Genomic DNA, 16,383 nt, shown 5'->3' on the forward strand with positions numbered 1-16,383 from the left:
ACTCTCCTCCGCACCAAATCTATGGCACCCGGTCTGTCGGCACCCTGCCATACCAAACGCGGTACAATATCCGACCAGATTACCTTGCAGAATGGCCATTCTGCCACCAACTCCACCTACTGACGCCTGATCTGGCATCTGAGGTCCAGGGATGACCTTGACGTCAGATCGTTGCCCCCAAGATGGACAATGATGAACAACGGGAAACCAAACCTCTGTACCGCTTCCTCCAACCTTTGCTGGAAAGCCTCCCAGCGCATGCCTCTCCAACCAAGCCAGCGCATCAATCTGACCTCCAGGTAAGTGGCGCAATCCGCCAGCAATGATGAACGAGCCACCCAGTACACAAACGAGTGCCCTAGCACCCAAATAAACTGCTCGTCACCATGCTTTCCTGTAGAAGAATATAACATTTCATTAATAACCAGAACTTCACAAAAAACTTGAACTGAAAAAACCAAACCAGCAACTGCCAAGCAACAGACAACCACTAAATCGAAAAGAGGGTACTAAAATTGGGCAACGTTCCTAGACCTAGTCAATGACGGGACAGGACTTTAGTGGGCACGGGTCTCCTAACTTGACTTGAGGCAAAAAACGCAAACATCCGACAGCCGGTAGAAACCGTAACTAAAACTGCCGGTTAGACAAAAAATTCCTCAAGACCCCCGCCTAATGGCGACGAGTGGCTAGTCCTCAAGTTAGGTTGCACCAACCAGGTCAACGTCTGACGTATCTCCGAAATACTCCAGACCTCCACCTGCCAAGTGCCCGGATCTCGTACGGGGACCAACCTGCCGCGGCGGCAGCCGTAGCGGCACCGATACGGAAGGAATGCGTACTGTAGACATCCGGCGAAAGACCCAGGTGGAAGATACAGCGCTTCAAGACCCACCCGAATTGATAACGGGTCAACGGACTACCATCGGCATGAATCAGCCAATACCCAGGAATCGATGGACCTAGACCCACATAAGCCGCTGCCAAGGCCACAGGGCAGATCCTGCTTTCCGAGCAGCGACCCATGGAGATCCAATGTCCTCTACCAACCTGATCCGTCTTGGACCGCTGCACCTGACACCACAAGGTATGGTTTTGAAGCACCACATGGGACGTCGTCAGAGGAGAAGCCGACCGCTTTGAGGGTGCGACCAGCTCCCCCACCCAAAACGCCCCATGGAATGCCACAAAAAATGCCACTCAGAATAATGCTGCTTCAAACCGAGAAGCGCAAATCAGAGGTAAAGCACGAAGCAGCCACCCAAGGAGGGGCGCATCTATAGGCAAACGCGCGTCCGGAGGGGTAGGCGCTGTACGCGCCCAACCCTTTATGACCCATGACAAGAAGAAGGATTTGGTAATATCCCGTTCCCCCCATAAACGGAGGAAATAGGATATTCCCGCCAGCAGCTTAACGACGTATGCCCTGGACCTTCCCGACGAATAAAATTCCCAAACGAAAGTCAAAATTAATGACATCTTACTCTTACCTCCAGCGCCCCTGTGGATCAAAAAATTGCTCCACTGCTCCCAAGCGGCCAGGTAAGCCACATAAGTCGCCGGGGCCAAGGAACGGTGGGCTAGTCCCTCCATGTCGGATGGATAACCTGCCATACATAAGGAGGGCAAGAGTCACCACATGACATAGTGCTTGGGGCCAGCCGTCTAAAGCGCGGCCAGTCAAAACGCGACAGTGCATCCGCAATCCCGTTATCCACGCCTGGGACATGCTGAGCGCTAAACACAATATTGTGTTGCAAGCAGCGCAATACTATCTGCGCCACCACTCGTATAACGGGAAGCGACATCGACCGCTGCCTGTTAATGGCCTGCACCACACCCAAGCTGTCGCACCAGAACACCACCTGCCTGTGCTCCAGCTCCACAGCCCATAACTCGAGAGCCACCATTATGGGAAAAATCTCGAGCAGCAACATATTTACGGTCAGCCCTTGCTGCACCCATTCCTCCGGCAAAGGAGCTGCAAACCAGGCTCCATTTAAAATTGCCCCAAACTCGGTGGATCCGGCCGCATCGGTAAAGAGCTGGAGAACAGGGCTGGCGATAGGGGGCGACAACCAAATCCGAACCCCATTAAAGCTAACCAAAAACATGTCCCAGATCAGAAGATCCCTCCGTATCTCCCTGGATAACCGAATGTAATGATGAGCACGTCGCACCCCCACCGTAGCTCTCTCGAGCTTTCTGCAAAAAACTCGCCCCATTGGGATCACTCGACACGCAAAATTAAACAAACCCAAGAGTGATTGGGCTTGCTTAAGTGTAACCTTACCCCCGGCTAATGCCAGCAGGACTCCGTCGTGCAAACGCACCACTTTGTCCCGAGGTAGCCTACATAAACCTGCCACGGTATCTATTTCAATACCCAGGTATGAAATGACTTCCGCAGGGCCCTCCGTCTTGCCCTCTGCTATGGGAACCCCAAAACCGCGGAACAGCCTCTCCGCCTTTTCCAAGAGCTGAGCGCAACGTGAGGACCCCGCCGGAACCACCAGGAGGAAGTCTTCCAGATAATGTGCGACCCCCTCCTCCCCCGAGTATTGCTCCAAACACCAGTGCAAAAATGAACTAAAGAGTTCAAAATACGCACAGGATATAGCACAACCCATTGGCAAGCACTTGTCAAAATAAAACCCGTCGTCCAACCGAAAACCCATATATTTAAATGCCGACGGATGTAATGGCAACAACCGAAAAGCTGACTCAACATCCAGCTTGCATAGGAGGGCACCCGTACCAAAAGAGTGGATTAACGCCAACGCAGACTCAAATGACTGATAAGTCACGCTGCAGAGGCCATCGTCAATGGCATCATTCACCGAGAAACCCTCCGGAGAAGATAGATGCTGAATCAGCCGGAATTTGCCCGGAGTCTTTTTGGGCACCACGCCCACCGGCGATAGCAGTAAGCCGACGACCGGGGGGTACTCGAAGGGACCCGCCATGCGTCCCAAAGCCACTTCGCCCATCACTTTGTCCCGTAATATGCCAGGAAACTCCCTCGCTGAACGCAAATTTTTGCCCGTACCTGACCTGACTTCCCCAGTGATAGGCAGGCAAAACCCCACTGAAAACCCTGATTTCAGAAATTCCGCCGTCGCGCGCTCGTGATAATCATTGAGCCATCCCGACATCGCCTCCACGCGGACAGGAGTGGGGGCTCTATTTAGAGTTGGCCCCCGCGGGACCGCGGTTTTGCTGGCCTGCGCTGCCCCCACTCCCCCCGCCCAACCGCGAGCAATCCTTGATCGGGTGGGGGCCTCCACACCGAATGCAAAGATGCCTGAATTTGCATTTGGCACCCAACGAACACTGCCAATTATTAAACGTGAAGCATTTTCCGTGCCCGATCCGCGAGCCGCCTGGCCTACCGGCGGCCACCTTGGCTGGCATATTCCAGAAACCGCACCCTGCTCGCCGGGTCGGAACCGCCTTGGTCGGTGAGTCATCGTCATTTGTCACCTCCACGTAGCGTTTGACATCTTTTGTCCATCACGTCTTGGCCATGCTGCTTCCGGCGAAACTCCTCATCATAGGAGCGCCATGCCGAACCTTTGGTGGAAAGCTTGTGAATGAGGAACATATAACGAACAACGTTAATATGTTCATCAGGTCGCGACCCCAGGTAACAAGCTGCAAAGACATACATGCCTCGCAGCCAATTCTGATAGGACATGTAGGCTTCTTCCGCCGCACCCCCTTTTCTCCTAGCGGCTGCAAGCACCTTTTTAGTCTTGCCCGTTAGTGTGAAAATGTTCACATAACGGCCTTTCTTAATCCGCTCCTTCACCCTGGGCCGCAGACCCCGAAGGACCGTCGTGTTCACGCACCGCACCTCGTCGGACTGCCCTGATTCTACCGACATGCTAGATGACGACGAACGCCTGCGCTTCTTCCCACCTCTACGCCTTGAACCGCGCCTCCGCTCCCTAGAAGATTCCGAGGACCCAGAGGATGTGGAAGACAAACTAGTTTCATCACGCGCCCTCCTACGCCGTCTATGCCTACGCTTTCGGTCATATGCAGAGGAAGAGGACCCCTGCGAAGCAGATGACGACGCACTAGCAATGCTCGCTGCAGAGCCAAGCCAATCAGGGTCAGACGCAGACTCACCTGACGCGCCAGCTGCCCGTCCTTCCACAGCCACGGCCCCTCTTGAATCTGAAGCCTGGTCTTGTTCCATCACGTTGTCGTCAGGTCGATTAACCGCCGCTGCAGATGTGAAAGAGGTTAACACACCCGTCCCCGCTGAAGCCGCTGAACCCGGAGGGAGGCGGGGAAACGCGTCATTCACTCATCTAATTGCTGTTTGCACCACTGTATCCGGAGATCTCGATAGCCAGCAACAACGCACCACGGATCCTTCACTTTCATTCATGATCCCCCAGAGATGACTGCATGATAAAGGGTAGAGCACCAGCAGCCGGGGAGGACGCTCTTGGTGAAAGAATCCATAAATAGGAGTGGTGAGATCGTTACTGTTTATTTGTCTGGCCAGACACGCTTTTAGAGGAAGCACAGCCTTACTTTAGTAACGGACTTTGGCTACCAAAATGGGACAGTTAAACATCTCTTAAGCTCACATTTATTGTGAAGAAAAAACTTTTCTTTTCCTAAAAGTGACTGCTCTAATTACACAAAGAAGAACTCACTGTGCTATTAAGTTTCAGTAAATATCAGAAAAGTTACATTCTAGCTACCACAGTATGTGCTGCTAAGAGTTATAAGTGGATACAGAGTAATATGTTATATTACATGTTGTATCTAGTTTGTTTATAAATATATTATTGAAAGAGTACGTTGACCGGCCGGTGGTCCAAATTGCATAGATTTAAATTTATATACATGTTTGTATGTGTTTTAATAAAAAAATGTTTTAGTTCTAATCTATATGCGCTGTAACATCAGTTCCTTTGTTTCTTGTTTGATTTTTTAATCTAATAGGGGTGAGTAGCCCATATGTTATTGGCAGCATATTGATTAGAGTGACAGAGAGCTTGATTTCAGTGTTGGTTGTCAAACATACTCCTCTGGTCAGAAAGAAATGCAAGAGCAATGTCCGCAATCTTCACTCCGGGAGTAGAGACGAGAGTGGGGGCTCCACCATCAGGTGTTTCAGCAGATCATCAACTGGAGGGACTGCCCACAAATAGACATGATGGCTTCTTGACTCAACAAGAAGCTTTGCTGGTATTGCTCACGAACAAGGGAACCTCAGGTGAGAGCAGTAGATTCACTGACGTCCCCTTGGCCTTACCGGCTGGTCTACCTGTTTCCTCCGATTCCATTGCTCCCAAGGGTGCTAAAGCGAATCAGGAATCAAGGAGTCCATGCAATTGTGATTGCCCTGGATTGGCCTAGGAGGGCGTGGTACGCGGATCTTCTGGGCATGTCTATCGAAGACCCTTGGCCTCTGTCACTGAGAAAAGACCTTCTTCAACAAGGACTGTTCGTCTACCCGAACTTACCGCAACTTCGTTTGATGGCATGGAGGTGGAGCGGTACATCCTAGCTCACAAGGGCTTTTCCAAAAAGGTTATTGCTACCATGGTTTAGGCCAGGAAACCTGTGTCTCTTGGTGTGAGGAATGCACGTATCCACCTGCAGAGTTCTACTTGGGACGTTTCCTCCAGGCTGGTGTGGATAAGGGCTTACGTCTGGGTTTTATTAAGGTCCAGATTTCAGCTCTCTCAATTGTCTTCCAGAAGAAATTGGCAGTGTTGCCAGAAGACCTTCTTGCAAGGGGCACTCCACATACAACCTCCTTTTGTGCCACCCATGGCACCCTGGGATTTGAATGTACTGTTGGAATTTCTACAGTCCTACTGGTTTGAACCTCTGATGATGGTAGATGACAAGTACCTCACGTGGAAGACGGTGATGTTATTGGCCCTGGCTTCGGCTGGGCGTGTATCAGAATTGGGGGCCTTATTGTGTAAAAGTCCCTACCTGGTCTTTTACAAGGACAGAGCAGAGCTCAGGACTAGGCAGCAGTTCCTGCCGAAGGTCGTCTCTGCGTTCCACTTGAATCAACCTATTGTGGTTCCATCAAGTTCTGGCACTTCTGCTCCTCCGGAGTCATTGGATGCTGTACGAGCCTTGAAGATCTATGTCAAGAGAACTGCTCGGATCAGAAAGACGGATTCCTTGTTCGTGCTATATGATGCGCAAAAAAGGGTTGCCCTGCTTCTAAGCAGTCCATTGCTCATTGGCTTAGGCTTACTATCTGAAAGGGTTAAAGCTCGTCTCTGCTTCACATGTCATAGAATTGTTTGTGTTACAGAACTGTTTGTTCCAGCACATTTTTTGCTACTGTCTTTGTCTGTTATCTTTTTATACCGTGTGAATAACTTTTCTATTTGAGTACAAATTTGCCCATATATGTATATCCTTCCGCTGCGGCAGTTTCTAGCCAATCATGTTATGTTGACCCCCTTTTGTGTTCTGTCCAATTAGTTATTGACTTGGGACATACACGCCCTAAATCCTTTCTTTTATATACTTTTGTTAAACAAACAATAAACAGTGTGAATCTTTACTGCTTGTGTTTTGCATGTTACTCGTAGCATAAGGTTTACACTCACGGACGTCTAAGAGACTATCACATCGAGGGTTAAAGAATAGAGGAAGAATCCTTACAAGTGGGGGCTCTTGCCGGAATTCAGTTGATCGTCCCCGGACGGTAAGATAGAGAATTTATTGTCTGTCTTTGCCATACGGGATTGCGGTCATACACTGAAGCTGAATCCGTGTCAGTGTTCTGGGAACACGTGACCAAACATCTTTAATGTCTGGGACTTAAAGATACGTCTGAGAAGTGACCAGGGGTCCAAGCGCAATTCTCCAAAGACGTTAGTATCTGGGATACTTAAAATAGACCTGGGAGTCTATACATAACGTAGATTTTACCTCGATTTGATTGTCTACTTATTATGTTATGGCCATAACAGATATTAGAGTATAAGTTTCATGTATTCAGCTTGACGGGTGGTAAGTGCACGTCTGTTGAATACCCTTATAACTTTCTTGCTTCCTATCACAATACGCTGCATTTCCAAGTCCCTGTACGAGTGGTGAGTAAACGTACAGATTATTACTATCGATTGTTTTGTTAAAGTACTATGCAGATGATATTGTGATATTGTCAATAACTAATTAACTGGTTAGCTGATGCATGCATAGAAAGTTGTTGGAAATTGTGTTTTTACTATGGGCTCTGGTCAGAGTAAGAAAACTGTATACCCCCCTCCCCTACCCGAGGAGACATGTAAAGAATACGTGGCCCGTAACTCTACCTCTGATTATTATTTGATTGATCCCTGGGTGGATAATTTAGCAGGGTGGACAGAGAAAGCAGGACAGGACCCATTCCCACGGGAAGGCAGTAATTACCCTTTTTATATGGATATGGTTAAAGGTCTTTGTTTAGGGGACAGGGAAGCCTGGCCGTGGTATGATCATGATCCACAATGGGATATGGCATATATGCGGGCCGGGGGTGAGCAGTGGCTGACCATAGCGCCCTATTGGTATGATAAATCCATCAATAAGAAACAAAGGAGGATTAAAAATATCAGTTCCCAACAGCACAGAAGGGAGAAAGTGAGAACCTGTAAATCTTTGAAAACCCTCTCGCCTCCCCCTTACATTCCAGTATATCCTGCTCTTAAAGACACAGATCTCTTAGCAGCAGTAACCCTTTCACAGCAGATGGGATCGCCTCCAACTCCACTGCTAGAAAATGCGTCCACTAGCTCTATCCCTAACGCACCAGTAACCCAGAGTTTAGATAATAGTGTAATAACCTCCCAGCCCACATCCCTTAAACAATCAGCCACCCGCCGCACAGCCGATTCCACTATCGCTGCTGAGGGCTCCTTCTCCCCCCATGTCACTCGAAGAGGAACTGAATTCTCTGACGGCGGTGAAGCTTCTTCCACCACCGTTGCCCTCCACTTACCCTTTATGACAGTGGGAGACCAAATGTTAATAAAACCCATTGAAATAGAAGATTTAGACAGGATAGTAAAACACTGTCCCAAGCCTACCGTTACCCCCGCTGGCTGTATATCTTATTTGCGCAAAGCTTGCAAAGGACGCAGCTATACACAAGAAGACATGAGGCTGATTATAGATGGTGTAACCGACCACTATAATGGATGGGATTGGACAAAGGTCCCTACCATCCACACACCCGCTGCACAAAATAGTGCCGCTGCTTACCCCCTCAACACACTGACAGGTATCGAGGATATGTGGAAGGAAATTGATACACATATGAAGGAAGTCTTTAAAACCCGTGCTTCTTTGCCTGTCGCTGTAGCTTGTAAACAGAAGCCCTCAGAGTCTGTTACTGAGTTTTGGAAAAGGTTTAAGGACTGCTGGACAGATGACGCTGGCTTACCTTTGCTTAACTCAGAAAGCTTACTCATTTCCACCTTCATTAACAACCTTCTACCTTCTGTCATAGTTTCTGTTAAGCAAAGCGTCTCTTCCTGGACTTCTGATAGTACGAAAGATTTTGAGAAACATTTATATGAGAAAGAGGCTGCAGGGTGTTTTGATGTAAAGAAACCTGCACCCACTCATAACTATCAGAACTCCAGACGCTTTGACAGACAGAACCAACCCCGCAGTCAGGGAAGATTCCAAAGACCCCAACATAAATCACCTACAGGAGACATGGCCGGCAAACGGCACACCTCCTGTTACAACTGTGGCCAGGATGGTCACTGGGCAAGAGATTGCCCCCAGCCCCCTCAGACACCTCGACAGCCTGCTCTGAATCCTGCCCCCCAACAACACCCCCGCCCACGCCATGACAACCCTCTCTCTGTTCATGTACGTTTCAGAGTTGACTGGCAAGACCCCGCGCACTGACGGGGCCCGGAGGAGGGTATCCCAGCCTTTATTCAACTCACCCGTCATTGGAAAGATTCACCTCTGCTGCCACTTATTATAAATGGAAGTAAAATTCCCTTTTTAGTGGACAGCGGTGCAACAACCAGTGTTTTGTGTTCTGACCTATATGATGGTGATTTGGAAAAGACTGCTCCTTCAATGGGAATCAATGGGATACCCACCGATGCCTACCTAACCAAGGCCCTCTCTGTCTCCACAACAAAGGGGTTGCGCATGGGCAAACATAGGTTCACAGTCATACCTGAGTGCCCCATTAACCTACTAGGTAGGGACCTGCTTAGCAAACTTTCCATCTCTATCCTGCCCTCACCTACTGGTACTGGGTTGGATATTGAATCCCCTCATTTTCCAATTTGGGAAATGACTACCAACATGCCTGACCTCGCCCAAGTAAACCCCGCTCTTTGGTCAGAAGGTCCATATGACACTGGCCTAATCTCATGCACACCATATAAGGCCAATCTCAAACCCGACTCACACCCTGTTTATCAAAAACAGTATCCCCTCTCACCAGAAAAGATAGAAGGTCTCCGCCCCATGATACAGCAATTCTTACAACAGGGTATTCTCAGACATATTGTATCACCATACTGTACTCCTGTGAACCCTGTTGCTAAGGCTGATGGCAGCATAAGATTTGTACAGGATCTCAGAGCGATCAATCAGCTAATTGTCCCAATTGCACCAATTGTCCCAGACGTAAACTCACTCATTTCTGCAATCCCTGCAGATGCTGCGTTCTTCTCTGTAATTGATTTGAAGAATGCCTTTTTCAGCATACCTGTAGATTCACAGACACAATTACTTTTTGCCTTTTCTTTTGAGGGTAAACAACTTACCTGGTGCAGATTACCCATGGGCTATATTGACTCACCCGTTGTCTATAGCATTGTACTCCAGGCCACATTGAGGCCCTGGCAACCTCACCATGGTTCAGTCCTGCTACAGTATGCAGATGATCTGCTGCTCTGTAGTCAAACTGAGGAGGCCTGCCGAGAGGATGGTGTTTCATTACTAAACTGGCTTTGTGAATGTGGACACAAGGTGTCCAAAACAAAAATGCAATGGTGTAAAAAGCATGTTGATTACTTAGGTTTTGTGCTCACTCAGGGAGAGAGGAAAATCAGTCCACAACGCATACAGTCTGTATTGGGCCTGGTCACCCCAACTACCCAGAAGGAACTACTGTCCTTCCTGGGTATGGTAAATTACTGCAGACAGTGGATATCTGATTGCTCCTATTATGATAACATTTTGAGACAAGCCACACTGAAGGACAAACCTAAAACTGTACAATGGTCACAAGAAATGTTAACTGCATATGAAAGTTTAAAATGTATGTTGATGAAAAGTCCGGCACTTGGCCTCCCCAATTATGTACTACCTTTCCATCTATATGCAAGGGACAATTGTAAAACCATGGCGGGGGTGCTCACACAGTTTCATGGAGGGAAGTTGCGCCCCGTGGCATTTTTTTCCAAAGTCATGCCAGTGTCTGTGCAAGGTATGCCTGCCTGCCTCAGGGCTTTGGCAGCCTGTGCAATGGTTGCAGAAATGGCCACTACCCTCACTTTAGGCCACACCACAGTACTCCACACCACACATGATGTCCTGGCAATACTTAAAGGCTTACACACACAGCACATGTCTGCTCAACGCCTTAGTGGATATGAAGTACTCCTTTTGAGTAACCCTACCCTTACCATCAAGTACACTGCTAGTTCTTCGGGCCCAGCACCCATTCTCAATGCCCTTTTAGGCTTGAAAGGTCCCGAGGATGAACCACCCGACCTACATGACTGTGCTGCTTCCATTGAAGCTGAAACTTCTCCCAGACTTGACATGTCTCCCGTTCCCATACCAGGCGCAGACATAGTTTTTGTTGACGGCTCCTGTAGTAGGCCCAATGACAATACATACCAAGCTGGCTATGCCATTGTCACCCTCCCTGACACTGTGTTGGAAGCCCTACCAATACCTTATCAGTCCGCGCAAGCTGCAGAACTCATTGCACTCACTAGAGCATGTCAGCTCTACCAGAACAAGCCTGTTACCATCTACACTGACTCCAGATACGCCCACGGCGTTGTTCATGACCATGGGGTCATTTGGCAACGCCGTGGCTTTCTCGGGGCAGATGGTAAGGGTATCTCGCATGCGCAGCTCATCTCTGATCTGTTACATGCCATTACCCTCCCTTCTGACATTGCCATTATCCACTGCAAGGCACATACTGGCGGCAAGGATAATATCTCCCTTGGCAACGCCCTTGCAGACACTACTGCTAAACAAGCGGCCCTACAGCCTACTGCCCATTCTCACATGGCAGTCATGGCCCCTCCCTCCCTTGACAACGTCCATCTGCTCACTCAACTTCAAGCTGCTGCGACTAATACTGATCTCTCCGATTGGACTTACCCAATTCTGCAGAAAAATCCTAAATCAGGATTAATCTGCAAAGAGGGGAAACCCTGTATACCCCAGTCCAGTGCCCCTTTGCTCATTGCCCATTACCATGGTGTTGGTCACCATAGTAAAGCCACAACACTCCTCCTACTAACCAAGGATTTTTATGTTACTGAGGCCAAAACACTTGTGGACCAATATGTTAGCAGATGCATCACCTGCCTCAGGAACAACCCTAACAACCCTAATAAAGCGAAACACCAGCATCTTGAATACCCCACTACCCCTTTTACACACTTACAAATTGATTTTACCCATATCCCTGGCATAGGCAAACAAGAATATGCCCTGGTCATTGTAGATATGTTCTCTCGCTGGCCAGAAGTATTCCCAACTAAGTCAGAGGATGCTAAGACAGTAGCTAGAATCCTAACACAGGAAATCATCCCGAGATGGGGATGCCCATTGCAGATAAATAGCGACAAAGGCACAGCCTTTACAGCCAAAGTCACACAGGCCCTAGTGAAGGCCTTGCAAATAGAATGGAAGTTTCACATCCCGTACCACCCGCAGAGTTCAGGGGTCGTAGAAAGAATGAATAGGACCCTCAAAGACAAACTAAGGAAGGCCACAGGAGGTACCTTCCACAAATGGAAGCAAGTCCTCCCTATCATCCTAGCAGAAATTAGGATGACCCCACAGAAAACCCTAGGGTACTCCCCTTTTGAGATATTGATGGGTAGGCCTTTTCCCACCCCATGGGCAAAAAAACCGTTGATAATACAGGAAGGAGATCTAGAACTTATAAGGGAAGAGTATGTCAGGGCCCTCATAACCAAACTTGATGAGATTGAACATGATGTTGTTTGTAAAAATCCTTTGAACCCACAGGAACCAACACATCCTTTCAAAGTTGGAGACAGAGTCGTGGTAAAAGTACTCCCAAAGAACAAGACTCCGAGAGACTTCACCTATGGTCCAGAGACAGAAGTCGTTGCTGTAACCCGAACCGCAGTCCTGACAGAAGAGAGTCCCACCTGGATCCATGCTTCCCGAGTAAAGAAAATTCCTAGACCAGACCTAGAGGAGGAAACAGGTGATTCCAGTGAGGTACGAACAGGGGCGGACAGCCCTGACCTCCCACCTAGCGAAGACAGAAGACCAGAGGAGGATGAAGAAAATGCCCCCTATCTTTACCCTGGGGACTACCTTGATAGCCCTACTGGCCCACATCCACCTCACAACATGTGAAGTTGACATTACACACACCGACGGGGTTCCCACCTTGTGGTATAATTCCTCCAACACACACGTAGCCACCTATGTCCTAGACTATTTTATGTTCCCCAAGCTTGCTGACAACAAACATTTCATACAGCAAAGAAGGAAAGCAGGGATGTCCGAAACAGTTTATATTTGTGTTACTGATTCCTGGTGGGGATATAACTGTGATTCCTGGGGATCCGTGGGGTGGAACACGGGACTTGATTGGGGGTACAGACCATCAGACGCCTTAAACAGATGGAGTCAACCTGATGGAGTACCCCTACTCAAGAGACTGTCTATCTTTAAGATGGATGAAGGCCCGAATGCATACAGGTTTAGACTAAACATCCAACACCCTAGCAGAGCAGATAATGGTACCTATGTAGTTGGGATATGGTGGAAAACAGGGTACTTTAGCGCAAGACAGATCTTTTATTTATGGGATATGTTTAAACATCCAGCATACCAGTCCAGAGTTTCTCCCCAAGGTAAACCTTTAAGGCCTCATATTGCTACCTTTAAGGATATGGTAGCCATTAATAACCCCACTTTTGAAGACGTCCTAGCCATTGAAACCGGTTTCTCTGACATTAATTTCTGGCTAGAATGGATGAAGTATAATGCTGCAAAACATAATATGAGTAATTGTTACGTATGTGGCAAATCTAGGCCCCACTTAGGTACAGTACCTTTAAACATTCCTTTAGATCAAGAAGGATGCTTCTTTAGCCTATACAATGATACTAAAAATAATGATAGTCAGTGTGAAATGTGGAAGAAGGAATATCCTATATTATTAAAAAATCCTAATCCCGGAAGTACCATAACCATATACCCCGGGAATTATACCTGTTATGTATCCAACACCACCAAAGGAAGGGATTTAAAACCTTTCCCACCAGGGTATTGCGCAGAAAGAAGGACAACTGTCCTAGTTAATCAAACTAGATCATTAGGCGACATCTACTATATATGCGGGGATATGAAACTTAGGATCAAATTGGGTACGCCCTGGCATGGTGAGTGTGCCCTGGCCAAAGTCATAATGCCACTTCTAATGATCACCGAAGACCACCCCACTCCTTCCTCTAATTCCCCTATCCTTCGGAAGAAAAGGACACTCCCAGGAGGTAGTTTTGACCCCCATGTATACATTGATGCTATAGGGGTCCCAAGAGGGTTCCAAATAAGTTCAAAGCTAGAGACGAGGTAGCTGCAGGATTTGAATCTTTATTCCCTATAGTGACTGTAAACAAAAATGTAGCGTGGATTAACTATATATATTATAACCAACAAAGATTTGTTAATGATACCAAAGAGGCCCTTCTGGGAATATCTGAGCAACTAGAAGCTACTTCCCATATGACCTTCCAAAATAGGATGGCTCTGGATATGATGCTAGCAGAAAAAGGTGGTACATGCGTTTACATCAACAAAGCCGAAGGATGTTGTACCTATATCCCTGATAACACAGGTCCTAACGGTAAAGTAACATTAGCCATACAGAAACTAGAGTCATTATCAAAAGAACTCAAAAGGAACTCAGGTGTTGATAATCCATGGAGCCAATACTTTGGATGGGTTGAAAACTGGAAACAAGCCCTTATACAAATAGGTATATTTATACTTATTACCCTTATTCTTGTTACCACTATTGTTTACTGTATTATCCCGTGCTGTAAGAAGCTCACCTCCAAGGGTATCGATAATGCCATAATGTACAATGGTGCCCTGTCCCATACTACTGAAACTGAGGTACCTGGCCCTGAGTCATATGCCCATTATCTAGTCCACTGGCGTGCAGAAAGACGTAAGCTTTGCAAGAATCATATAGTATAACAATAATGATTCTAAGAGGGGAATGAAAGGGTTAAAGCTCGTCTCTGCTTCACATGTCATAGAATTGTTTGTGTTACAGAACTGTTTGTTCCAGCACATTTTTTGCTACTGTCTTTGTCTGTTATCTTTTTATACCGTGTGAATAACTTTTCTATTTGAGTACAAATTTGCCCATATATGTATATCCTTCCGCTGCGGCAGTTTCTAGCCAATCATGTTATGTTGACCCCCTTTTGTGTTCTGTCCAATTAGTTATTGACTTGGGACATACACGCCCTAAATCCTTTCTTTTATATACTTTTGTTAAACAAACAATAAACAGTGTGAATCTTTACTGCTTGTGTTTTGCATGTTACTCGTAGCATAAGGTTTACACTCACGGACGTCTAAGAGACTATCACACCGAGGGTTAAAGAATAGAGGAAGAATCCTTACACTATCCAACAGGCCTATGTGTCGACAGCCTTACCTGTTCCATAGTCTCTGAAGGCCAACTCTACAAGATCGGTGGGGTCTTCCTGGGCAGCTGCCCATGGAGTCTCGGCCTTGCAACTATGCCAAGCTGCTGCGTGGTCGGGGAAGAACACCTCTGTGAGGTTCTACAGGTTTGATACCCTGGCCAAAGAGGATATCCAGTTTGGGCAGGCAGTGCTGCAGGCGTCTCCGCACATTCTCGCCTGTTCTGGAAGCTTGGGACATCCCCATCGTACTAATTCCCCAATATCCCTTATGGATACTAGAGAAAATAGGATTTTAATTACCTACCGGTAAATCAATTTCTCATAGTTCATAAGGGATATTGGGCGCCCGCCTCGGTGCGTTGACTTTTCTGCAGGTTGTCTCTTATATGGTTACCTGTTCAGCTGTTGCTGTTATGTTACCAGTCGTTGCTGGTTGTTTCCAATTATTGGTGTGCTGGTGTGTGAATCTCACCACTCGTTGTTATGTTCCTTCCCACAAGTGTGTCCTTTCTCCTTCGGGCACTATTTTACTTATAACTACCTGTGGGAGGGGGCATAGAGGGGAGGAGACAGCACACCCAGTTGAAGAAATTTAAAGTGCACCGGCTCCTTTTGGCCCGTCTATACCCCATCGTACTAATTCACCAATATCCCTTATGGACTACGAGAAAAGGATTTACCGGTAGGTAATTAAAATTCTATTTTTCCATCTCTCCAAGTTCACTTCTCCTGCCCTCAGAGTAACATCCTGTTAAAGAGAGCCGATGCTCTTCTCAGTGTTGTACCCATTGTAATGGTAGGGCCGACCCACATGCTCATCCCCCGTTTACAATAAAGGGGCCCACAAGGGTGCACTCCTTAATGCTTAGCCAAGCATCTGTGGTGGCTGGCCCCATCTCCACTGGTGGTTGACCACACCTTTTAAGCACGGGCCCTTACCACTGCATTCCCTTGGTGGGTCCCTCATGACAAAGCCCTGCACTGTCTGTAGTTAAATGACATGTGTTTGAGTTATGAAAGTTTATTACGCTGGAAACAGTTCTACCCTCCCCCATATTCTGATGTGTGCCCTTTGACCTGTTTCTGGGGTGCGTTATGTAGTCATTACGTAGCACTGGATGGCTGACATGTTCTGACATGTCTTTGCAAGATACCATTACGCACTGCTCACAAATCAACAAGAATTCCTGGGCCCTAACCAAAGCATAGGGAAAAAAACCTCACCAGTTTCCTGAGTCACCGCTGGGAACATGGCCGCTGTTGTCACAGATTACAAAGTATTTCCAAGTCAATGATGTTCCTGGGAAGACCGAGAAGCTTTGGGTTTGGTTTCACAAGAAACCTTACTTGGCAGAAAACTGGCATTTTTCTCAAGTGTGCAAAACAAATGTTGCTACCCAGGGAATATGACAAGTGTCTTATTATAGTACTGGTTTGTTTTTCCTTAGTGAAAATATAGAAATGGCTT

Source organism: Pseudophryne corroboree, chromosome 1 (assembly GCF_028390025.1).
Source record: "Pseudophryne corroboree isolate aPseCor3 chromosome 1, aPseCor3.hap2, whole genome shotgun sequence".
NCBI classification, from domain to species: domain Eukaryota; kingdom Metazoa; phylum Chordata; class Amphibia; order Anura; family Myobatrachidae; genus Pseudophryne; species Pseudophryne corroboree.